Source organism: Quercus robur, chromosome 4, assembly GCF_932294415.1.
Source record: "Quercus robur chromosome 4, dhQueRobu3.1, whole genome shotgun sequence".
Taxonomy (NCBI): domain Eukaryota; kingdom Viridiplantae; phylum Streptophyta; class Magnoliopsida; order Fagales; family Fagaceae; genus Quercus; species Quercus robur.
Genome location: NC_065537.1, coordinates 44,763,767 through 44,791,037, shown reverse-complemented (window position 1 = coordinate 44,791,037; position 27,271 = coordinate 44,763,767). Strand labels below are relative to the sequence as shown.

General features: G+C 37.2%; 3 pseudogenes; all 3 read left to right on the top strand.

Annotated features, from left to right (window-relative positions):
- The first annotated feature begins 10,857 nt into the window (after positions 1-10,857).
- Positions 10,858-19,022, top strand: LOC126721959 (uncharacterized; annotated as a pseudogene).
- Positions 19,023-19,131: 109 nt separating this feature from the next.
- On the top strand, positions 19,132-23,089 carry LOC126721958 (uncharacterized; annotated as a pseudogene).
- A 625-nt stretch (positions 23,090-23,714) lies between these two features.
- Positions 23,715-25,569, top strand: LOC126721957 (cysteine synthase 2-like; annotated as a pseudogene).
- Positions 25,570-27,271: the final 1,702 nt, after the last annotated feature.

The window sequence follows — 27,271 nt, the reverse complement described above, 5'->3', positions numbered from 1 at the left end:
CCTAGATACTCTTGCATCCTAGCATCTCTGGCTTCCAGCTCACCCATCACTTGTCCGACGACCAACCTGGAGTCCGAGAATACTTCTACTACTCTTCCGCCCAATCTTTGAACCATTGTCATCCCTTGAAGTAAGGCCTCGTATTCAGCTTCATTGTTCGTAGCCGGAAATCCGAGCCTCAGCGACTTTTCAATGGCGGCACCGTCTGGTGATATTAGAACTATCCCAACTCCAGATCCTCTCTGGTTGGCCGCGCCGTCCACGTAGACCTTCCAATGCAGGGCTCCCCCTGCCGAAATGACACCAATCGATTTTCCATCCATGTCCTTTTTCTCGGTTATTGTTTCTATAGAGGGTTCAGCAAATTCCGCTACCAGGTCTGCGAGGACCTGGCCTTTGATGGAGGATCTGGGCATATATTTAATGTCAAAGGCTCCCAAAATCGCACTCCACATGGCGATCCTTCCTGTGTAATCAGCGCTTCGAAGCACTGCTCGAAGGGGAAGCTGAGTTAGAACGACAACCGTATGCACCTGAAAGTAATGAGGGAGCTTCCGGGTGGCATGTACTACCGCCAGAATTGCCTTTTCTAGAGGTAGATATCGCACCTCGGCTTCGTGTAATGATTTGCTCACATAGTATACTGGTCGCTGCACCCCATTATCATCCCGTATCAGTACCAGGCTTACAGCATGGGGAGCTACAGCGATATACGCAAACAACACCTCGTCTGCCTCAGGACTGGACATGATGGGGGGTCATGACAGATATTCCTTAAGCTGTTGGAAAGCCCGAACGCACTCCTCCGACCACTCAAACCCTTTCCACTTATTTATCAGTAGGTAAAATGGTCGGCATCGATCCGCTGACCGCGATATAAACCGGTTTAATGCTGCAATCATACCCGTGAGCTTCTGTACTTCCTTCGGGTTCCGAGGAGCCTGTAAGCTGTTTATCGCTTTGATTTGATCGGGGCTCACTTCTATTCCCCTATGGGTTACCATGTACCCTAGGAATCTCCCCGACCCAACTCCGAAGGAACATTTGGAAGCGTTCAACCGCAACCGGTGTTTTCTTAAGATAGCAAAGATTTCTTCAAGGTCTTTCACGTGCTCAGACACCCTTTTACTCTTCACAACCATATCGTCTATGTAAATCTCAATGATCTTGCCCAGCTGTGGTTCGAACATCCGGGTCGTCATCCTTTGGTAGGTTGAGCCTGCGTTCTTTAGCCCAAACGGCATCACCTTATAGTGGTAGTTTCCGATGGGCGTCATGAAAGCCGTCTTCTCCTGGTCCTCTGGCACAAGGGGGATTTGATGATAGCCCTGGAAGGCGTCCAGGAAGCTCATCCGAGGGTGACCCACGGTTGCATCCACCAACCTATCTATTCGTGGTAGGGGGAATGGGTCCTTTGGGCACGCCTTGTTCAGGTCCGTGAAGTCCACGCAGACCCTCCACTTACCTGTCTTCTTCTTTACCACCACCGTGTTTGCCAACCATTCGGGGTAAAAGACCTCTTTAATAGCCCCTGCTTTTTTCAGTTTTGCAACCTCGTCTCTCACGGCACTAGCGTGTTCCTTTGAAGGGCGTCGGGGGGGCTGCTTCTTCGGAGTGGAAGAAGGGTTAACGTTAAGGTGGTGACAAATAAGACCAGGATCAACCCCCGGGGTGTCATAGGCATCCCACGCAAACACGTCGACATTTCCTCTAAGAAATCCGATCAGTTCCTCTTTTTCTTGAGCAGGTAACTCAGAGCCGACTTGAAAAAACTTGTCCGGGTCGTTGTTGACAGCGATCTTTTCTAAACTTTCACACCTGATCTCCTCGGCTAGCTCATCCCCTTGCCCTGCCGAGGAGGCTGGTTGCTATGAGTTCTGTGGAGCCGAGGACTCGGCAACGGGCCGATGTAGGATGGCGGCAACCATACACTTCCTGGATACAGCCTGATCTCCTCGGATCTCTTCTATTCGTCCTCTGGATGGGTATTTTACTTTTTGGTGGAGTGTGGAGGTCACGGCTTCTAGGGCGTGGATCCATGGCCTGGCAACTATCGCGGTATAGAGGGAGTAAGCGTCGACCACGATAAAATTTACCTCCACCACCTCTGACCCAGTCTGCACGGGTAGCCGGATCTGCCCTTTCGGTGTAACCATCCTCCCTTCGAAGCTGAGAAAAGGGGAATCATAAGCTGCCAAGTCCTCCGGCTTGAGGTTCAGCCCCTTGTATAGATCAGGGTACATTACTTCTACCGCACTACCTGAGTCTACTAACACCCTTCTCACATCGAAGCCTCCAATTCTTAACGTAACCACCAAGGCATCGTCGTGTGGTTGAATAGTTCCCTTCTTATCCTCGTCCGAGAATCCCAGTATCAAAGAGCTTCGCTTTTTCGACCTTTTGGGTTCCCTGTACCTGTCCTCGGAGTAGGGCCGATCTACAGCCAATATTCTGGGGATGGGTGGCCCAGTTCTTCCTGGTGCAGCGAGGATGACATGTATCGTTCCAGTAGGGGGTCTTAAGGACACATCCTTTCGAGACTCTGGTATTGCTTGACCGGGGTGTCCACTTGAGGGGTGTAGAAAGTGACGTAACTTCCCCTCTCGGACTAGCTGATCTAGGTGATTCCACAGATTCCTGCAATCCTCAGTGGTATGCCCATGGTCCTGATGGTAGTGACAGTATAGGTCCTGGTTACGCTTGGACGGGTCTCCGGCCATCTTCCCCGGCCATCTAAAGTAGGGCTCGTTTCTTACTTTCTCCAGCACCTGCTGTACTGGCTCCCTGAACACGGCATTCACTGTTTGTGCGTGGCTCTGTCCAGCCTGTCGCGAGAAATCTCTCTTCGGCTGGCTAGGGTTATACCGTTCCGATCTAAAGTCATTTGCTTTGGGGGGAATGACCTTCTCCTTTCCCTTTCCTTGCAGCTGATCTTCCTCCACCCTTTTGTACTTATCGATCCTATCCATCAGCTGATGAACGTCAGCAACTGGTTTACCAGTGAGGGATTTCCTCAAGCCATGCTCGGTGGGGAGGCCGCTTTTGAACGTGCTGATAGCAACATCATCATGGTTGTCATCTAAGTCATTATACACCTCCCAATATCTATCCGAGTACGCTTTCAGGGTTTCCCCTTCGTGCATAGACAAGGATAATAATGAACTAAGGGATCGAGGGACTTTGGTGTTTGTGATAAAACGGGAGCAGAAAGCCTGAGTGAGCTGCTTGTAGGAGGCTATGGAATTTGTCTTCAAGCTGTTAAACCACCTCATCGCCATTGATCCCAAGCTGGATGGGAAGATCTTGCACATTAGGGCTTCGTTTTGGGAGTAGATTGCCATTTTCTGGTTAAACTGGCTCACGTGCTCTACCAGGTCTGCTCGGCCATTATATATGACGAACGCCGGTTGGTTGAAGCGTCGAGGTAGCTTAGCCCATTCAATTCTATATGTGAAGGGTGATCTCGAAACCTGGTCCAGCGCCTTCTTCATAACATCGTTCCCTGAACCCTTGCTGGACGGGTTCTCATATTTCCGTACAGGGCGTGGTTCCCTCTCGTAGGAAAAGGTTTCACTTGGGGGGGTCCTTGACCTCCGTCGGTAACTCGCATCCTCCGCATTAGAAGATTCGTCTGAGTCAGAGTGGGATTGTTTTCGCCGCACACGTCGTAACTCCCTTTTCAGGTCGTCTATTTCCCGCTGCATGGCCTGATGACTATTTCGCCTCTGGGACACATGACTACCTGTGTGAGTGTGACTCTGGCTCGTCCGGATAGTATGCACACTTCCCTCACGATTTCCCCTGCCGCCTAGGTTGGTGGGGTTATTTTGCCTCTGAGACTCGACGGGTTGTGTTTGTTGGGAGTTTGCCTGGTGAGGATTCTCCTGGAATGGGCCTAGTTCTGCCATACTCGACCGTTGTGCCAGCTGATGCTCTAGTTCTCCCCACAGACGGCGCCAATTGTAGTTGCACGATTTTCCTGGCCCAAACCCTTTTGATCAGGCCCTGGCCCAAAGCGCAACACACAATAAATGTTTGTAGAGGATGGGTGAAAGAACTTAGCCTCAGTGAACCTAGTCGGACTTAGGTATGGAGAAGGTTGTAGCAGGGATCAAAACACCAGAATGAATATTCCCCAGAAGCTTTGATTTCCTAAGTGATGAATACAGTTTTTTCCGTCCTTTTCTTTGAGGGACTCTATTACATTATATAGCTCTATTATTCTTATCTGAACCTTACACTTGTTGATCATCTAAGCCCCCACTTGAGCACCTGTCCTATCAGACACCTTTATCATCCCCTTGTGAGTTGCAGTGGCCAAGGCAGTACTGTTCAGGGGTCTTTTCCTCATTAATGCGGCTAAGAGGGTGGTTGTGACACATTTAATGTGGCGGTAGCAGCTTTCCATGAGATATTTTGGGTTTTATTCTTTTTATATGCTTGGAGGATGAGCTGCAGTGGTAGGGGCGAGCTCTTGGCCTGGACTTCGTAGCGTCCGAGGAGAGGTTACTCCTCGGACAGGTTTCGTTTACCGTAGTTGGGCTTGAATAACGTTTCAGCTATGACTTCTCCTCAGACATGATGCTTTTCGGACGGGCCTGTGTTTAGGTAGCCCATTGTTTTGGGCCGGGCCCCACATATATATATATATATATATATTCTGAGTTAATTTCGCTATAGCTCGATTGTCCAAAAATTGAGTTTTACATTTGAAACTCGATTTTCTAAAAATCGAGTTCCAAAATAAGGGCATATTCCTAAATAATTTTAGACAAGGGGCATTTTGCTGGAAAGTTTGTGAGAAAGGGATAAAACCCCATTTTGGCCTCACTTTTTCTCTATACATTATCTTCATTTATTTTTGGCTTTTTTTATTCCCCTCCTCTTAGTATAAACTTACAATTCTCTCTCCCATTCTATACTTAGTTTTCCCACACCCAAAATGTTATTTCTCTCTCTTTCTCTTTGACAATTTTTTTCTTTTTCATTTTTTGGTGAATTTTTTATTTTTCTTACATTTCTACTTTAGGTTAATGAATTTTCGTATTATTTGGAACTCTACTTTGGGTTGATGATTAAGTTGTGTTTTTAAGTTGTTTTATTTTTTCTTCTCTTTTATTTCATAGATGTTATCATATTTCATTATAAAGATAGCATATAAAAATATAATGTTATTTTTTACATAACATAACTTGACTTAGATAATTTGGTGTTAATACTATATATATATATATATATATTTTCTCATATTATATTCTATAAATTTCTTATTATTCTCTTTCACATTCTCTCTTGAAAATGTGGCTATTCTCTCTTTCTTGATTTTTTATTCTTTCTTGCAACTTTACTTTATATTGATGAATCATTGTGATTTTTAAAACTCTATTTTGGGTTCATACGTTTTGTTGTTGTATTTTTTAGTTCGCCATTACAAGTACTCTCTCTCTATCTCTCTCTCTCTCTTAGTTTTGGTTTGATTTTTTTTTTTTTTTTGGTTGAGCTAATACTTGTTTATTTTGTAAGTAAGAATTTGAGTTTATATCAAAACACAATCTTGGTTATGCTAATTACAAATCAACATTCGGTCTATTTCGGTCCACTTCATCTATTTGGTCCATTCGTTCTACTTCAGTCAAATTCGGTCAATTTCAGTCCATTTGGTTCACTTCGGTCTATTTTGGTCAATTTGGTCCTGTTCTGTCCGCTTCAGTCCAGTCCGTCAAATTCAGTCCATTCAGTTTACTTTGGTCTAATTTGGTCCCTACGGTCCATGTGGTCCAATTTGGTCTATTTCAGATCACTTCAGTCCAATTTGGTGTACTACTTAAAAATGAGAAAATATAAGTTTGAATTGAGAGTACTATCAATTATTTTAGTAATATAAATTATAATTATATGATAAATTTTGATTATCAGGACCAATAGTTAGAGTAATCCAAAAATATGTATAGCCTGTTATGGCCACGTAGGACATAATGTAGCAAGCCTAGAGGAAGGCTTGAGTTCCGGATAACATCCAACCAATAATGTACCCTTCTGGAATGAGGAGAATGGTTACTGAGTTTGAGATAAGAAATGTCACAGAATTAGAAAACAAGAACACCGAAAAAGGGATTGTGTTCAAAAAATTAAAGATTGGCTATCCCTTTATCTATATGTAATGTATTATAAACTCGGTTTAAAACACTATTATTACTATTTTCATGTGTATTCTGATAAGTAATACTGTTTACTCAAAAAAATAGGGATGTTTATCCCACATTGGTTGTATGTGTCTAGTGTTCGCTGTTTATAACCCTAGTCTATAACTACAAAGGTTAGGTCCATTTGTGTTTGTACTCTTAGTTATGTAATGTATTATAAACCCGGTTTAAAACACTATTATTACTATTTTTGTGTGTGTTCTAATCTATATATTACTAAAAGCTGAAGCGTAGTATTTAATGTTGCTGCTCTCACATTGCGCCACATCAGCTGCCACGTCATTTTTTTTCTTCTTCTTTTCTTTTTTAAAATATAATATGTTCTACAATTTTAAAATGATTTTTACAATTTTCAGCCTATAAATGCAACCCACTACTTATTTATTTACTTCCACTATCACCATATAATAAATCTAGCCCACTACTTATTTATTTACTTTCACTATCACCCTATAATAAATCTGTATAATTAATCCAGCCAACTTCTTATTTATTTAGTTCCACTATCAAGTCCAACTCAAAGACTTTTCAGTTCAGTTTTAGGGTTTTGTGTGAGCCTTTTCAGCTTAAAGGGACAAAAAACAAAAAACAAAACGTTGAAGCCTTTCAAGCTTTAGGGTTTTTTTTTTTTTTTTTTTTTTTGAATTTTATTATAATTTTTTTTAAAATTTATTATTTTAATATTTACACTTCTCCAACCTTTCTCTCTCCCTTGCCATTTCATCTCCCCACTACTTCTTCAATCTTTCTCCCTCTCTTACCTTTTCATCTCCCCATTACCCTCTACATTAATATCATTCTTCCTCTTTCCCTTCATCTTCCTTTATTTTTGTCTCTTCTTATTCACACCCTCTTACTATAAATTTGTCACTATCTCTTCTATTATATGTATAATTTTCCCTCACAAAAAAAAGGTTCCCTCTCTCTCTCTCTAAATTTTTTGGTGGATTTTTTTTTCTTGCATCTCTACTTTAGGTTGATAATTTTTTATATTCTTTAAAACTTTATTTTGGGTTAATGCGATTTAATTTTGTTTTTTAAATTGTGATTTAGTTTTTTTTTTAAATTGTTGTTGTTGTTTTTATTTTTTATTTTTTATTTTCTTTGATTGTTAAATGTTATCCTATTGCGTTCTAAAGAATTAAATATAGCATATAAAAATATAATATTATTCTATTTAAAAATATAATGCTGCTGCTCTCACGTTGCGCCACATCAGCTGCCACGTCATTCTTTTTTTTCTTTTCTTTTTTAAAATATAATATGTCCTACAATTTTAAAATGATTTTTACAATTTTCAGCCCTATAAATGCAGCCCACTACTTATTTATTTACTTCCACTGTCACCCTATAATAAATCTAGCCCACTACTTATTTATTTACTTTCACTATCACTTTATAATAAATCTGTATAATTAATCCAGCCCACCTCTTATTTATTTAGTTCCACTATCAAGCCCAATCCAAAGACTTTTCAGTTCAGTTTTAGGGTTTTGTGTGAGCCTTTTCAGCTTAAAGGAAAAAAAAAAAAAAAAAAAAAAAAAAAAAAAAAAAACAAAACGTTGAAGCCTTTCAAGCTTTAGGGTTTTTTTTTTTTTTTTTTTTTTTTTCATTTTTCTTATAATTCTTTTTAACATTTATTTTTTTTAATATTTACACTTCTCTAACCTTTCTCTCTCCCTTGCCATTTCATCTCCCCACTACTTCTTCAATCTTTCTTCCTCCCTTACCTTTTCATTTCCCCACTACCCTTTACATTAATATCATTCTTCCTCTTTCCCTTCATCTTCCTTTATTTTTTTCTCTTCTTATTAACACCCTCTTACTATAAATTTGTCACTATCTCCTTTATTTTATGCATAGTTTTCCCTCACAAAAAAAAGGTTCCCTCTCTCTCTCTCTCTCTCTAAATTTTTTGGTGGATTTTTTTATTTTTCTTGCATCTCTACTTTAGGTTGATAATTTTTTATATTCTTTAAAACTCTATTTTGGGTTAATGCGATTTAATTTTGTTTTTTAAATTGTGATTTTTTTTTTTTATTCTCTTTGATTGTTAAATGTTATCCTATTGCGTTTTAAAGAATTAAATATAGCATATAAAAATATAATATTATTCTATTACATAGCATAATATTAAAAATATAATGTTGCTACTCTCACATTTTGTCACATCAGCTGCCACGTCATTTTTTTTTTTTTTTTAAATATAATATGTCCTACAATTTTAAAATAATTTTTACAATTTTCAGCCCTATAAATGCAACCCACTACTTATTTATTTACTTCCACTATCACCCTATAATAAATCTAACTCACTACTTATTTATTTACTTTCAATATCACCCTATAATAAATCTATATAATTAATCCAGCCCACCTCTTATTTATTTAGTTTCACCATCAATCCCAACCCAAAGACTTTTCAGTTCAGTTTTAGGGTTTTGTGTGAGCTTTTTCAGCTTAAAGGAGGAAAAAAAATACAAAAAAAAAAAAAAAAAAAAAAAAAAAAAAAAAAACAAACAAACAAACAAACAACGTTGAAGCCTTTCAAGCTTGAGGGTTTTTTTTTTTTTTTTTTTTCAATTTTCTTATAATTGTTTTTAACATTTATTTTTTTAATATTCACACTTCTCCAACCTTTCTCTCTTCCTTACCATTTCATCTCCCCACTACTTCTTCAATCTTTCTCACTCCCTTACCTTTTCATCTCCCCACTACCCTCTACATTAATATCACTATTCCTCTTTCCCTTCATCTTCCTTTATTTTTGTCTCTTCTTATTCACACCCTCTTACTATAAATTTGTCACTATCTCTTCTATTTTATGCATAGTTTTCCCTCACAAAAAAAAGGTTCCCTCTCTCTCTCTCTTTAAATTTTTTGGTGGATTTTTTTATTTTTCTTGCATCTCTACTTTAGGTTGATAATTTTTTATATTCTTTAAAACTCTATTTTGGGTTAATGCGATTAAATTTTGTTTTTTAAATTGTGATTTAGTTTTTTTTTTTAAATTGTTGTTGTTGTTGTTTTTTTTTTTTTTTTTTTTTTTTTTTTTTTTTTTTTTTTTTTTATTCTCTTTGATTGTTAAATGTTATCCTATTGCATTCTAAAGAATTAAATATAGCATATAAAAATATAATATTATTCTATTACATAGCATGATTTGGATAATTTGGTATTTATTCTTTTACATAGCAAGATTTTTTATAGTACTCAATTTAGATGTTAAACTATGAGACTTTACTAATTTTTGTTTATTTTCTAATCCTTTGTGGTGGACAAAGCACTCTTAATAGTTGTATTAGAAGTACTCTATAATGCCATTTATTTAAAGAAAATCAAATGTTAGCCAAATGAAAATAACCGGATAGATGACAAATTTTAACTTTTGCAATTTTATTTTTATTATTATTATTTGTAAGGACTCGATTTGTAACGACCCAAAACGATACTGGGTTCGCACGTAAATAAGCCCAAACAATATAATTTGTAGAGCGTGGGTTTGAAAGGCTAAGTCTTGGTCACCGGACGGTGGTTCGTCGTGGTGTTCATATAGAATTAAATCGTGTTCGCTCGAGGAGTCTTTCTCCTGGAGGCGGGCTGGGAGGCTCTAGTTCTTGGCCGTTTTTCCCAGCCACTTTCTTGGTGCATCAACCTTCACATTATATAGTCCTTCTTGGTTGATCTTAGCTCTTCACTTGTTGATCAGGCAGGTGCCTACTTCAGTACCCGTCCCGTCAGCTGTCCCACCTTACTTTTTGTTAGTTACGATGATCGAAATCACCCTGTTCAGGCGTCTTTTCTCATTAACATGGTTAGAACGTTGGCGGGTGCATTTAATGCGGAGGGGACGTATTTACCTTGAACTAGTTTCGCACCGTACCCCCACGTGGGTTCCATTCTACTCGCATCTCCTTCAGGGGGCTTTTTAGGGGCAGCTTTCAGTTAGATGTTGCTCTTCCCTTTGAAGTCTTAGAGTGCCGAGGACAGGGTCATCCTCGGCTGTGCCCCCGGTATTTCGGCGTTTCCCCATTCGTCCTAGGCAAGTACCCTCCTCAGCACGGGCCCTGGGCCCTAATAGAGCGTGGGCCAGGTCATAAGTCCCCTGGCCCCACAATAGCCCCTCAAAATCCTGCTATCCGGCTCCTCGGACGGATAGGAGGGTTTTGATGACATCAGACATCTGTCAATGCCTGTCAATCCTTATCACCTATTGGTTCCCGAGACCTTTCATCTGCCCGAGACACGTTCCTGGAGACGTTGGAAGGTGAAACGTGGCCTCATTAAATGCAGGCGGCTCTGTGTTTCCCACGTTCTACGGCATGATGGAGATCTAACGGTGGGGATTCCTTGGCCATTATGGGCGGGAAAATTCGTGCAGTTATTCTCAATAGGAAGCATAAATGATTTTTGGAACGGATTTGTCTCTTCAGTTTTGCACTTAAGAGTTCTAGCGCGTATTCCCTGGGTTCATCTGAACTTTCACCCAAACTCAAGTCTATCTCCAGCACAAAAAGCCTGTCCGAAGCGTCTTTCCTCTTTTCTGTAAGTTCCCTGCCTCCATTAACTTGTGCTTTTTCTTTTCTGGGTTTATTTTTCTTTGGTTCCCTTTCTTCTCCCGTCGCTAGTTGAGTTTGTTTAGTAAATCGTAGAGATGGCTAAATTGAGACTGAAGAAATTAGTCGATACTGAAGAGGCGATGAAAAAGTTCATCGCCGATTACAGGATTCCTCCCAACGTAAGTCTAAGGCATTGTAAGATGGGGGAGTGGTACTATAAGAGGGAAACGGGCGAGGTGGTAATTCCCGTCCTCGCCTTTGTAGAGGGGGGTATGAGAATCCCTATGGGGCCGGTAACGAAGGGTTACCTCAGGCACTTCCGATTAGCCCCCACCCAGTGCACCGGCAACATGTTTAGGATTCTGGGTTGTGTGGATGCTTTAAACGAAAAGATGGGGCTAAGACTGACCCATCATGACGTGAATTGGTGCTATAATCTCCAAAATTTGAAGGGGAAATCCTACTACATGAAGACGAGAGACGAAAAGGTTCGACTAATTCAATGCCTCCCTGATTCCAACAAGGGATTAAACAAGGATTTCCTTATCGTCTCCGGTGAATGGCATGATGGCAATCCATGCCCCATGGTAGAAGGAGAACCAGGTGGGGTATAGGGGATGGAAGGGCGTCGACCCTTTGCGCCATTCTAATCTGATGTGGTTCGGTAACTAACCATGCGTATGTTTTTTTTTTTACAGATCCACACGCTTTTCAACGGCATTTTCACCTAGTTAACCGGGTGGACTTGGAGACTGTTCTACAAGCAGTAGTTTTCATAAATGATGGAGATGGTCAAGTCCGAACCGCTCACAAAATATTAGGGTACGCTCCCCTTCAGAAGTCATTTGCCGACCCTAGGCACGTGATCAGCATCAGCCATCCTCGGCTCCCAAAAATTACCGTGGTCGAGTCAGGATTTTTAATCTCCGAAGGATCATCTGTCCCAGAGGGCATCCCACTGGTGGACCTCTCCTCATCTCATCAAGGAGCGGAGGACGAAGGCGAGTTAGATTAGTCCGATGAGGGATTTGGGGTATTTGACCTAGCCAACCAATTCGAGGATCCTTCTGGTGATATAGGTGACTCAACCTTGTTCGAGGCGAAATTGTCATTAGTAGGCACATCTTCCCAAGCCGAGATGGGACTTAAGAGAAAACTCCCGACCAGCTTATTCGACCTCCTCGAGGGTCAACCGGGGAAGGGTGCGTAGGGAACACCGCAATCCAATGCTCCGTCCCCACCACCTCAGCCCCAGACTATCCAGACTAGGTCATCTTCCACAAAGTCACAGCCACAATCCCCCCACCCCAAACTTCCTGCTCCTTCCCAACCAGCTCTGCCTCCTCGGTCGGAGACCATTGATTCAAAGAGAAAGAGGAGTCCCAAGGGCAAGGAAACCATGAATGGGGGAAAATCCCAACCTTCTAAGGAGAGGGAGGAAGTCCCGCGTGCGAAACAATTGAAGATTGGGCACCAAAGCAAGGGTAAAGAGATCGAAGCCCAATCTTCCTAAGGCAAGGGAAAGGGGATCGAGGCCCAATCCTTGCCAAGCGCCTGGCTTCCCGCCCCAATGCTCCACGGGGGGCCACTGTTGGAAACCGCGTCCATGAGGGACCTTGGAGATGGCGATGGTGGTTATGTGGCAGACGCACTAGGAAGAACCATGCTACTTCCCACCGACGTGGATGGGTTGAAGAAAATGAGGATGCAGGAGGTTTTCCTCAGTACGAAGAGGTACTTGGGCATGGTAAGGCTCTTGAACCCTAAAACTTTATTAACTCTTACTCCCGGTCTGTCATTCACAATGTATTTATCTCCCTTGACAGGCTCTCCAGGCCACCTATAGGATGGAGGAGGAAGTGAACAAGCAGAGTAAGGCGGCCGAGAATGAACGCCCCAAGCGCTTAGAGGCCACGCGGACTCTCAAAGCTTTTTGTTAGTTGCGATGATCGAAGTCATCTTGTCCAGGCGTCTTTTCTCATTAACATGATTAGGACGTCGGCGGGTGTATTTAATGTGGAGGGGACGTATTTACCTTGAACCAGTTTCGCACCGTACCCCCACGTGGGTCCCATTCTACTCGCATCTCCTTCAGGGGGCTTTTTGGGGGCAGCTTTCAGCGAGATGTTGCTCTTCCCTTTGAAGTCTTAGAGTGCCGAGGACAGGGTCATCCTCGGCTGTGCCCCCGGCATTTCGACCTTTCCCCATTCGTTCTCGGTAAGTACCCTCCTCGACACGGGCCCTGGGCCCTAATAGAGCATGGGCCGGGTCATAAGTCCCCTGGCCCCACATTATTTTATAACAATGCATGTATAGAAATTTAATTCTTAGATTTTTCTAATAATTGTTTATTTGATAATATGTTTTGGGCGGCCGAAATTATAATTTCTACAAAGAAAATAACCTTAATAGATTATCAAAAACAAAATTTTATCCTAATATTGGTTCAATTAATCATTGTTAAGTTTTATTATTTTTTTTTAGTTTACATTTTTTTGGTGTTTTGGATTGTTCCTATATTACATTTATGATTGTTCCTATAATAAATAAAAATATAATTATGAAATACATTACTCATTATTAGATTAGTTTAAATTGTAAAAAAAAATTTAATAAAACCACCATAAAAATAATTATTATGCGCAACGCGCGGGTTCGCAACTAGTAAGTAATAATAGATGAACCCTTTGAAGCTCCGACATGGATTAGCATCTTCCTCATCTCTTAGTTGTCTTGTGTTTGTGCTTGCAAGATGTCCCATGCTGTTTTACCCTCGTTATTTTTATATCAACCTCACTACTCCAAGTGAACAAGTGCCTCATAGCCCGCATGCATATAGACGGTCACTAATCCACTCTCCACTGCGTCTATTTTCTTAATCCAAATGCGTAAACTTTTAGTGTTTTTTCTATAATAAAAAAAAAAAAAAAAAAAAAAAATTGTTTGTGGTATCATCTAGTATCATTTTATTAAAAAAAAAAAAAATTAATTACTCTATTTGGTTTTTATTTATATTTAATTTATCAAATGACCATGACAGTTTAGATGTTTGCTATTTTAGATTGAATTACGATATTAAAAATTTTGTATTGAAAATAAGTTTAGGCCAAAAAAATTGTCTGATAATTTGTAAATAATGTCCTCACAATTCAACATTTTTGTTATTTCTTTTCATGTGGTAGATTTTGTAAGGGACAAACAATTAATGGGAATTCTTAGCATAGCGAGTCACCACAAGAAACATTATCTCAACAATAAACCCTTAAATTCACAAGAAGAACATATGATCCACCATAAAAAGGAAAGGAGAAAATCTCTTTAAAATTTTATTAACCAATAATTTAAAAGACAAAATTTGGCAACAAAATTTGTTGTAGCCTAAAGCTACAATTCCGATCAATTTCTTTTTATTAGATGTGATTTTTGACAAATATATCTACCATCAAATTACATTTTCTCCTTATATCCTTTGTGCTTAAATAATTTTTAGAATGTCAAAAATTAATAATTATGTGATTAATCAAATGTTTACATTTTTAATTTTTGTAATCTAAAATTATGCATAAAAAATAAGTTTAAAGATCGTATAATAAATAACATTTGATTAGCATAAAATTAGTCATGTTAATTTCATTAGTAGGAGTAGTAATTTTAGATTATAACAAAGTTTGTAACCAAACATTGTCCTAATTTAAATGCCTAAGAGACTACATACTCTCTCTCTCTCTCTCTCTCTCTCTCTCTCTCTCTCTCTCTCTCTCTCTCTCTCTCTATATATATATATATATATATATAAAACCATTTGATATTCATATAGACAACATAACATTTTTAAGAATAAAAAGGGAAGACGAAATAAAGGAAAAAAAAAATCCCTTAGAGTTTTCCCAAGAAGTAATGAAACATAGATATAACTTTGGATCTAAAGCACAATCATCAATGAAAATATAAGGTTTGAAGTAGATTGGCATCAATTAGAAGTAAATAATGACATTTGTGTTATTATTTAAAGAACTATGGACAAAATTTAGTTACAAAATTGGTTGTAGTCTAAGGTTAAAATCTTACTTAATATTTTTTTTATTAGAGGTGAATTTTGAGAATTCCACCAATGGATTACATTTTCTTCTTATATTCTCTATGCATGCAAAATTTCAAGAAAATTAGAGATCAATATATAGCTATGCCATTGATAAATTGTTTTAATTGTTAGTTTTCGTAGTTTAAGATTATGCATAAAATATAAACTTATAAATCATATACTAAATAATATCTGATTAACACAAAATTTGACATGTGTATTAAGAATGTAAAAAACATATAATTCAACGGTTAGATTTTCAAAATATGTAGTAATGTTTATTTTATTAAGTAAGGTTGTACCCTTAAGCTATAACTAATTTTGTAGTTAAACTTTGTCCGAAAACTATTACACCAGTTCACTTTCCTATGTGACACAAACGCGGCATCACGACCACCCTACCCTTTGGGAAAAAAAATTTTATATAATAATTAAAAATTTTATATTTGTCAACCCTTAAAAAATAGTTGTGACCATGCTAAATTTTTTTTAAGCCCGGTAAAGTTAAACATTGATCTATAATTTGGTCCTCTTGAGAATATATTAGGTTCTTTCAAATAAAAAGGAAAAGTTAAAGAAAAATTTTATTGAACTAAAATCTGAAAAGAATAATAATAATAATAATAATAATAATAATAATAATAGCAGGCCCAATAGATTTTAAATCTAAGAAAAAAAAAAAAAACCCAAGATCGTTCTCACTCCTCATACAGATTTTAATATCAACAAAATAAAAATAATAATAATAATTAAATTGCTATAAACCCAGCCTCTTACATTGCCAGACCCACTGTCTCTGTCCAGCCTTCATCGCCTTATCCCAGTTCTCTCTCTTTCTCTTTTTCTGTGGAACTAAACTAAATATTGAAAGTTGCAGAAATGTGTATGTGTATGTGATATACTGATATCCCTTTGCTTGCAATATATACTTATTTGACTTTAACTTGACCCAGTACTGTGATTAAGCCTTTTGGCTTATGTGTTGTTTTGTCTCTTGGGTGAGATTTGCATTGGGCAATTGGGGTTGTGGGAAGTAAAGTAAGTAAACAAAGTAATTTTGATTAAACTATGCAATTGCAAGGCAGTGTATTTTTATTTGCTTGACAAAGATTGATATGAATGCATCTCTTTATGTCAATATTTATATTTTATACAATTCTTAGATACCAAATGATTTTGTGATGATTTCTTGACTAAGCTTCTACATCTTGGGACACAACATACTAATTTGACTATCCTTTAATTGTGGTTGTATGATGACACTTTGTCCTGCTGTTTGATTGCAGATTTGTATCAGTGAAACTGATAGATGTCTGCAAGGAAGTACAATATCCAATCTTTCTATTTATAATTTAATGATTTTTAAATTCAATTTAAGAAACAGTCATTTCCAAGTGATTCTAAATTTCAAAAAACCATAATGATAGTGACACAATCCATTGGCCCTGGCCACACTATTGTAACTATTATTTGTGATAGGGGGATGAGTCATCTGAGTAAGGTTTATAGTGCTGAATATCTGTCTCAGCATGGATTGACACCCAAAGCTTTGAGCAGGCCTATGAGGTGAACCCACTTTGAATTTTCATTTTCACTATTATTGTTATTAAGTTTTCCCCCCCTTTGGAGTATTTTCAATAGGACAACGAACCAAATTGAGGTTAACCCACTTTGCAATCCCCCTTCATTTTTGTTCTTTTGAGGGTTTTATCTGAGCTAGTACATTCTTGTTGCTCTTTGATAGATGATTTAGTTTGTTGGAAAATAACAGTTTTGAATGATTGCTTTTGTGGACTGAAAACTAACATATTGGTGAAAATGATAATATTTGACCATACAACTGAGTTCATAACTGTCGTGTATATCAATATTTTACTATCAGGCTGTCATCAAGTTAATGTTTTTACATATGGAGGTGGATTACACTCTTATACATATGGATGCAAAACTAAATTAGTGAGGTGGATTATCACTTAAGAGTGTGCATTGGGTGTATTATCAGTCATGCTAGGAACTGAGAATTTTCTATAAAATAAAATAAAAGAAAAAAAGAAAAAGATTAAAACGAAAAAGAAAGAAGTTTGAGACTACTTAGATTAGTTTGGTTTCACTTTCCACTATTCTGAAAACAGAGGACATGGTTATTGTACAGTATCAGTGAATCTGGTGAACCATGTTGAATCTTTCATGTACTAGCAGAAAATTTTCTTTTTCTCAAATAAGATAACAAAGAATTTGAAGCATAATTAGTAGTTGCTCCCTGAAGTGAAGGGGATGTCTATGTTAGTGACAAGCAGGTATTTCAGCATCAATTCCGGTGTTGGATGTAAAAGATTAACAAAACAGAAAAGTATTCAAGCGATTTGAAGAATTTTAATTTGTCCACTATGGGATTTTGGATGCCTGTTTTGCAGTATGCTGCCAAAAGAACCATTTGAATAAAAGACGTATTATGAGATCATAGGAATGAGAAGGTCTTGTGGGATGCAGCTTGAATTTAAGCAAGTTGAAATCATAAAAATGTAGTGGCTTTGTCGATGAAATTCTTTTGCATTTCAATAGAGGGATGCTTTTCCAAATTATTTGCCAGTGGCCAATTTCTAGGAGTTAGGCTGCACATACAAGCCTTCTCAGCTCATAAGTGAATGCATCACATTTCCTGCTTTTGATTTCTACCAAAAATGGAACTGCAATCACTTCATGGATGACTTTTACGTTGAGATTGGTTATTTATATTGGCAGGCTGAAAGTGGAACTAATGAACAAGAGAAGAAGCAAGAAGACTCGCTGTTCCAACGGTCACAAGGGCAACGGTAAAATTGATTCAAAGAAGCTTAAAACGACGACGTTTCATTAAAAGATAAACGGCATCGTTTTACTCAAGCGTGTCTCACTCACTTACTCAAGATCGCAGACGACATCGTTTTGACACAGCTCTTCATCTCTAAACAATTCTGGAATTGCTCTGTTCTTTATGTAAAAAATAAAAATAAAATGCTTTGCAAGAGTGTCATGTACTAAGAAGATTTGTGAATTTATGAAATGCTTTGCAATTTTGTTGAATGTGCGAAAAGTTTTAGTAGCTAATTTGGTTTTATTGGTTGAAAGGTCAGAAGAGAGATAGAACAATGTTACAAACTTAATTATGTAAAAAATAAAAATAAAATGTTATGAACTCATACACAGACTTGGTCTAGGAGTCTTGAATTTGTGTTTTTCAAGGATGGGACCTGGTCATTCTCATTACCTGCAAGCACTAGAGTTGAGTAGAGAAGTACGTGACTTTATAGATTGCTTCCTGCCTCCTTTGCCTGGCTTACATGAATGTGAATTTCTGTATCTAAATCATGTTTCACATGCTGAGATAATCATGCATAAAGAATGCTGAGACTTGGCAGCACAAAACCACAATTGCATCTTGGAAACATACTTTTCCTTTTGACTGTGGTTAGCATTTTCTTATGGTCTTCAGATTGTGAAACTTTTGAATACTTCATGGAGTGGGGTTGGTCCTGGACTAATGCATGCTGCTACAAAAGGTGCTTTACAAGTGGGAAAACCAGCGGGTGGATTAAAGATAGGTAAAGAAGCTGGTGAAGGGACAGCCTCAAATTTTCATCTGTGTCTACCTTCAGAAACTTATCTTACTTGCAGATAATCTATTGTTGTCACCTGATGCTTCTCAGTTGCATGAATTGCTTTTCAGTAGTGCCGGTTTTTTCTGCAAGGTAGCATGGGTTGGTGGATGCTGCAGTTAGGAGCAGTAGTTCTGATAGAATTGCTGGTGTTGCTCTTCCAGGGGGTATTGGTACTCTGGATGAGGTGTTTGAAATATTAGCATTAATTCAACTAGAATGGATGGGGTCAGAGCTTCCTTTTCCCTTCCTTTTTTTTTTATTTTTTATTTTTATTTTTTTAATTATAATCACCTGTTACGTTACTCTAATGAACTATGACTCATTCTATTCAAAGCAATAAGACTTTATTGATGATTGTGAGGAATGGGGTACATTTCCCAAATGAGAGATTGCATCACTATGGATGGTTTGCTACATTAACTCAGAGGCTTTGGCTTATCTAGCAGAATTTAATAGTCTCCCTCTTAGTGACAAATGTAGAAGTGAAACTGAACTGCAAAGTATTTGTGGGGCAACAGTGTCTTTATATTTTTGCAGTTGACGATTGATTGACTGTTATGAGATTATTTTTCAATGTATTTGATTTTATGTGCAGTAGATGTAATGGCATGAAGAATTTTGCATGCCAAAAAGCATTCCAAGATTTGGAAATGGATGCTTTGATGTCTCTTTGGAGTGGTGAAAATTATTGTGAAATCCTGGTTCATGATCTGTGTAGATGTAATGGCATGAAGAATTTTGCAAGCCATAAAGCATTCCAAGATTTGGAAATGGATGTTTTGATATCTATTTGGAGTGGGGAAAATTATTGTGAAATCCTGGATCATGATCTGTATAGATGTAATGGCATGAAGAATTTTGCAAGCCAAAAATCATTCTGAGATTTGGAAATGGATGCTTTGATGTCTCTTTGGTGTGGGAAAAATTATTGTGAAATCCTGGTTCATGATCTGTAGTTTTTCATATTTCACCTTAGAATCAGTTGACTGAATCTAATTACAAATGAAGAAATTGTCTTTTACTGTTAATTTTGTGATCCAGTAAAAATGAGTTCTCACCTATAGCTTTCTTTAATTAGTGAGCAGCCAGAAATTACCATGGTTTGGTACCTTATGCTGCTTTTTGATTGGTTATGTTTTGTAGGTACTTTGGTACCAAGAAATGGTTAACATTTTATTTTATTTATTTTTAAATGAACCATGAACAATATGGTTATTGGACAAAATAGAATGCGGCAAAAAATTAACTGTTATACATATCTTTAAGATTTTTGGTACAAGGCCTTGACTTCAAAATTCAAAGCACTACAATGGTGCCTGTGTGAACCACAGGCGCTATTGTCACTGCTGCTGCTGCTATTTCTATCACCATGGTGGTGCTCTCTTACTTGTGAAAAGTTCCCTCAGTAGGTGCCTTCTGAATTTTTGAGGATAACAATGAACTTGTGCGGTAACACGAGCAGGATTAAGTACTTCTCTGTTTGTTAAATATTAACTATTTGATTTCATTCTTTTTGGGACAACAATACTCTCATCCAAAGGAAATGAGTTAACTGCAATTATACCAGCTTGAAGATCAATTGTGGGGTAATAAGTTAATGGATTTTGACCCAAATTCAAATGAATTAAGACTATTTCGTAAAGAGAAAAAGGTTTGCCAACTACTTTGAGTAATTATTTCATTTTATTGTAAATAAGACTTACCCTTTTTTTGGTTTGCACAAACGAAAACTTTATTTATAAACCAACAAAACAGTAAAGTCCATTGTCCTCAGCAGTACAGAAGTTTTTTTCTCCCCTCTACAAGCCACTATGCATACCCCAATTACTAAGACTATGACCTACTTGGTTTGCATTCCTATTATTCCAAACAAAGGAACAACTATCAAACTCCTTTGCTAATACCAATCTATCCTCCAGTTCTTATAGCATCAATATATGATCACTTTCTGCAATTTCATCTCTTCAGAAATCTAAATGTTCCAAAAGAAGAATAGCCTGAGCAACTACTGTTATTGGTGCAACCCACATAATTTTCTTGACCCACCTAACTTTTATATTGCCCCAATCACAGATTGAAATGGCAATACAAGCTCTGTCATTATTCATCACATCACAATTAAGCTTCAAAAGGCCCGTGAGAGGCTTCCTTCACTTGGCTTTCATCAATAGAAACATTTCTCTTGAATGATGCAGAAGCATGCTCTTCTAAACTCTCATGAAGCTTTAGATTCTGCAAATTTCCGCCAAGATCGTCACCCGTCTGTGTGAACCTGTGTGATTGAGAAATACTATTAGCTAATCTCAGAGAATTCTCCTTTATTACTTAAGATCCATACCAGTTTTATTAGGACTGCTTCTTAGTAGCAATGGGGATTTCATAATGGCATTTAATGGCTCTTCATCAAATAAGCTTTTTAACTAGTCTAAACTCCATCCATGGCCATTAGTTTGAAAATCAAATAAATTCTGTTTGTAATCGTGCCTAAAACATTTGGGAATGCAATAATGTGAATCTGTTTATCTATAACAGATGATTGGATGAACACAGAGGAGGCTGCACATCTATTTCAGGCCTGGTTCAAAATGAACCCCCTGCGGCCGCCTTGAAAAGAAAAGAAAATTTATATGTATAAAATATTTTTTATACTAATTTAATTTTAAATATCTTTATAATATTAATATCAATGACAAATAGATAATGACAATGATATAAAAATAAAAATGTTAAATAAACTTAACAAAATAGAATAATCAAGCCTACATTGACTGTGGGTTCCTCAAATGTACTGATTTAGAGCCTTTGGCTTTTGCACAGTATCTTTTGAAGTCCTACATCGAAAGAATCTTCCCCCATTTTCTGCCTTATAAGCTCTGAAGCGAAGTCTTATAACTAATGGTACACTACTCCTTCGCTTGCACTTTCTGGTAATATTCATAGGTCCCACTATACTATTTCAGCTAATTTTTATCTTTATCTATAGTACTTTCTGTAAAAAGTTTTCAATTTCAATAAAATAAATGGATCCCAAATAGACCCTAAATATACAAAAACTACTTTAAAACTATTTTATCTATTTTATCACCTTCCATCATTAAAATTAAAATTAAAATCATATTACACCGTTGGGGCTATATTTTAAAATAAAAATAATTAATTAATTGATATTCAGCTACAGTAATTAATTTGCCTGTTGCGAAGTTCTGGGAGTTAGGCTGCACATACAAGCCTTCTCAGCTCATAAGTGAATGCATAACATTACCTGCTTTTGATTTCTACCAAAACAAATGGTCTTCATGGATGACTTTTATGTTAAGATTGGTTAAATATATTGGCAGGCAAGTAAGGATTGCGATTCTACAAAGGCAAATGAACAGTTTGGGTAAGTAGAAACAAATAGCATTCTTATATATCTAAAAGGAACAACTTAAAATTTTTTTTATAATTATTCTTCAGTTCATGCCTAGATATCTGGGTCCTATTACTTTCTTGTCAAACTTATCCAATTGTACTTTTAATATCAATTTTTGGTAGTGGGGGTCAGAGTAGAGAATTGAAAGTGAACTATGAAATTTATGGATTTTAATGCCAGGATTTAGAAATTCTTATTGTAGTTCCAAGAGTATCACGCACTAAGAAAATTTGTGAATTTATGAAATGCTTTGCGATTTGGTTGAATGTGCAATAAGGTTTAGTAGGGAGTTTGGTTTTATTGTTTGACAAGAAGGAAAAGAGAGAGAACAATGTTATGAACTCTTACACTAACTTGGGCGTGGACTCGTGTACTTGCATTCTTCAGGGATGTGACTTGGTCATTGTCATTATCTGCAAGCACTAGAGTTGAGAAGAGAGGCATGTGACTTTATGTATGGCTTCCTGCCTGCTTTGCCTTTCATGCATGCATGTAAATTTCTGTATGTTTTCACATGCATAGAGAATGCTGAGACTTGGAAACACAACCACAAATTGCATTTTGGAAACATACTTTTCCCACTGACTGTGCTTAGCCTTTTCTTATGATCTTCCACTGTCCATGGAGCAGATTGTGAATCTTGTCAATTGCACTTCAAGAAGTGGGGTTGGTCCTGGGCTAATGGATGGAACTACTAAAGGTGCTTTACAAGCATGAAAACCAGTGGGTGGATTTAAGATTGGAAAAGAAGCTGGTGAATGGACAGCCTCAAATTTTCATTCATATCTACCTTTAGAAACTTACCTTACTTGCAGGTGATACTATCGTTGCTACCATATCACCAAATTTTGATACATCTCATTTGCATGAATTGCTTTTAATAGTGCAGGTCTTTTATTTTTACTTTTGAGGACAGGAGGAATTGTTCTGATAGTACTGCTTCTTGTTGCTCTTCCTGGTTGTATTGGTACTCTAGATGAGGTGTTTGATTCAACTGGAACGGATAGGGTCAGAGCTTCATGTTCCCTTACTTTGGTGAACTATGACACAATCTATTTAAAGCTATTAGGCTTTCTTGATGATTGTAAGGATTGTGTTACATTGTCCAAAGGAGAGGTTGCATCTATGGACAGTTTGCAGCAGTAACTCAAGAGGCTTTAGCTTATTTAGCAGAATTTAATTTTTCTTCTTCTTAGTGACGAAGGCAGACGTGAAACTGAACTGCAAATTATTCTTGGGGCTGTTTCTTCATAATTTTTGTAGTTGACAATGGATTGATTGTTTTGAGATTCGTTTTCAATCCATTTGATTCATAAGCAATGGACGTAATTTCATAAAGATTGTTGCACACTAAAAACCATTCTGAGATTTGGAAATGGATTCTTTAATATATCTTTGGAGTGCGAAAAAATATTGTAAATTCCTGGTTCATGATCTGTACTTTGTCACATTTCAGCATGGAATCAGTCATAGTTCAAGTGGTGCTTTGCTAAGTTTGTTTTTTTTTTGCTCTCTAAAATATTTCAGGTAGTGCTTTGCTTTGTGAATAATGGAATAATGCTAAATATGAATTAAGGCTCTCTAAATTAACAAATAGCTAGTGAAACCAGTGCCTTGTTGTATAGTAAAGAAGGTGATGCTAAGTTTGGAAATTTATGTTTAGTATAGGATGTTGTGTTTGTTGATAATTAGGGTTGATTTTATTTTGCTTGCATTTCAATTTGTGGCTCTATGCTAGCTTTGGTATCAGGGAACCTAGCTCGAGTTGTTATTACTGAGGGGAGTGCTTGCTACAGTTGCCCATACCCCTATTGATGCAAATGCCTTGTGGTTATCCCTGATAATACTGCTATTGGGAATGTGTATTTGGAATGTGTTTTCAATGAGCAGAGTTCCGTGACCAATGACTTTCTCTTATTCCTGCCATGATCTTCAATGTTTACGTTATTGACTAGTGAGGGAAAATATGCACCATGGACAATTTGATAGCAGCAGGAAACACTTGGGTATACTTGATTCTTGAAATATATAAAGTTCCTTGAAATTTTGAAAATGATAATTATATCTTGCTTCCAGTTCAACATGCTTAAACCATTTCTTTAGCTTAACCTCTTGCACAAGAATATCCACACCGACCACACCATATGCAATTTAGTTGTTAGATAAGGCTTGAAGCAAGATAGAGCAAGAATTGTCTTCTTATCATCTCTAGGATTATTATTGTAGCCAGTTTTTCACATCTGTTTTTGAGAGGTAGGATCCAATTATTGTAGGTGTCTGAAGACTCTGAAATGTGAAGAATTTTTAGATTTCAAAATATGTTGGCTTGGTGAGGAAAGCTGTAGGAGATCAATGACTGCCTGTCTAACTACTCAAATATGACATAGCCTCTTTTTTTCCCTTTAGCTTTCTTTGCCCCTCTTTTTTGAACTGCAACCTACTTAATTTTTCATCTCATTGCAAATTTGTCCAAGTCTCAAATACTTGAATCCCTTGGAGCTATTGTTGAAAGGGTAAGACCTGTCTCAATTACAAACACAAACCACTTTGTGAATATTACACGGAGAAGGGCTCTGGAAGCGAATGAAGCAGCATCAAAGCATAGAGAAGCTGACCAAATGAATGGAAACCTTGTGGAACAAACCATTGATTACACAACTGGTGAAGAGAAACAAAGTTTGGCTCTACCGCATAATTGTAAAGTTCGCTTCTTTGCTGATCATTTTGAAAATCTATCAAACTTCTGAGCACACAATAAGGGTACAGGGCCTGAGATTTGGCAACAAACAAGGTAGTTTAGATGCATTTGTCGCAACTGCAGGCACAGGACAGACAGTGGCTGGTCTTTCCATGATTCTCCAAGTCATTTTATTTTCCCTCCTTTAATTTAAACATTCATATTATATTTGTCAATGAATCCCTTAGCATGTGTTCAACAGGAAAAGAATTTCAACAATAAGTGCTTCTTGATAGATCCCCCTGGTTCTGGTTTATTCAAAAATGTTACAAGGAGGGGCGATGCACACTAGAGAGGACGAAGAATGAAGAATCCATTTGACACAATAACAGAAGAACTTGGAATAAATAGATTATCATAGAATTTCATGACGGCAAAACTTGACGGGGCTTTCAGAGGCACAGATTTGGAAGTTGTTGAAATGTCTTGGTAAGTGCATGCCTTTGTTTTTCTAAAGTGATATATTTCGTTGATACTTGATAGGATGAGAAATGAAACCAATGGGAAAAAGATTGGGCCCATTCTACCAGTTTGTTGTTTTGTTGATTCTACTGTACTGTGGATTTTTCCCTTTTTTTTCCACCATTAATATTTTCCAGATGACAAACCAAAAAAAAAAAAAATCCATTCTTTCACCCATTTTCCTTTGCTAGAACACAAATACTTTGTGTGTTTTAATGCTATGCTTCTTGAACTTTTATCAGGTTTCTTTTGAAGAATGATGGGTTCTTTCTTGGAAGTTCATTGGCCATGAATTGTGTCCGAGCCATCAGATGTTCAGTGACACAATCCATTGGCCTTAGTCACTCTATTGTAACTATGATTTGTGATAGTGAGATAAGTCATCTGAATAAGTTTTACAGTGCTCAATATCTATCTCAGCATGGATTGACTCTCAAGGCTACAAGATTAGAGCTTCTGGGACATCAGATGAGTTAGTGTGATCAAGAGCTTTGACCTAGATGTTTATTTTACCTCCATCCAAAGTTTGGGTAGGCCTATGCGATTATATTTCTCTAACAAAATTTTGTACATCTCGGTTAAGATAATGTCAATTTTTTGTTTCATTCTATTCAAGACACCAATATGTATTTTCATTAAGAGGTGTACAATATATATTGTATTCAAAGCTGTGTACAAGGATGATTGAAATCATTTTGTCAAGTGAAGTTGAATGAATTAATGCCAATTACCAGTTATTATGGTCTATGGCAATGTCAAGAGGAAATAAGTTTGCCAAAAAATTTTGAGTAGTTAGTTCATTTTACTGTGAATATGACTCTTAGAGCATCATTGTAGAAGGATATTAACAATGAATACTACTTATCTTGCTTGGCTTTTCCTTCTAATCTCTAACCTTTCAGTCATTATAAACAATAAAGCATTTTGAAAATTAACTTAGTTCTACCTTTTAATCTCTTAACTTCTGAGCCATTGTGAAATAGGAAGACTTGAAATCAACCTGCTGGCGTGCCTAAAACATTTGGATATGCAACAATGTGAATATGTTATAACCACACACATGTTATAATTCAAAATTAAAACTCATTATTGTGGCTCTTAACGTCCATCCCTGATCCTCCATCATCCAGTGGCCTAGTGTCCACACCAACAAAACTCTTTTTGTCTCTGTGTGTGTGTGTATGTATTACAATGTGTGTATGTATTACAATGCCAAATATCTATCTCAGCGTAGATTGATACCCAGGGTAATTGGATTAGAGTTTTTGGGCATCAAATGAGTTAGTGTGACCTCGATTCTTGACTCGGTTGTTTCTCTCCACTTCTACCAATGTTCAAGCAGCCCTATGTAGCTATATTTCTCCAGCAAAGTTCCCTTAGAAGGTGCCTTGTAAATTTAAGAGGATAACAATGAACTGGTGCAGTAATTCTAGATAAGGACTATGTACATCTCTGTTTGTAAGGATAATGACATTTTTGTTTCATCCTTTTCAGAATAACAGTATTTATCTCATTCAAAGGGAATGTGTTAACTACAATTATTTTAGTTAGACGAACAATTGTGGGGCAATAAGTTATTTAATGAATTTAAGACCCAAATTCACCTGAATGATTAAAATTTAAGACTATTTTGTCAAGAGAATAAGGTTTTCCAAACTAAATTGAAAACACAACTTCAGTATAAACTCATTTTACATTGAAATTGTGTTTTTGGAAACTTGATTTCATTGTAAAATTTGAATTTTGAATGCTTACATAAGAGGCTATTCTAGTTGGAAAGGTACTTTGATGAAACAAATGAGAAATAATCAACCATGGAACAAGCCTCTCAATCTACCCAAATCTTTGGTAACATCTATCATTGTTAGCGTTTTCTCTATATCTTACTCAGTACATGTCAAGGCAAGGACCAACACAACTTGACGCGGACTTGGCAGATGGTGTTTTAGTTGAGATCCTAATATGGATTGGTATGATTGACTGAGGAGGGGGGTAGTGTTTGAATGCTTTGATGAGGTTGTTTCAAAAGCTGCATATAGTTGTGGTCATTTTGGGTTGTGAATTTCGGTAAATGGGTCAATTTTTGCTCTGCTACCATATTTGATGTAGTACAAGGTTTGTAAACTTGTCTAGGTATTTATAAAGAAAAAATATAACAAACCTAGGGCTTCACCACTTA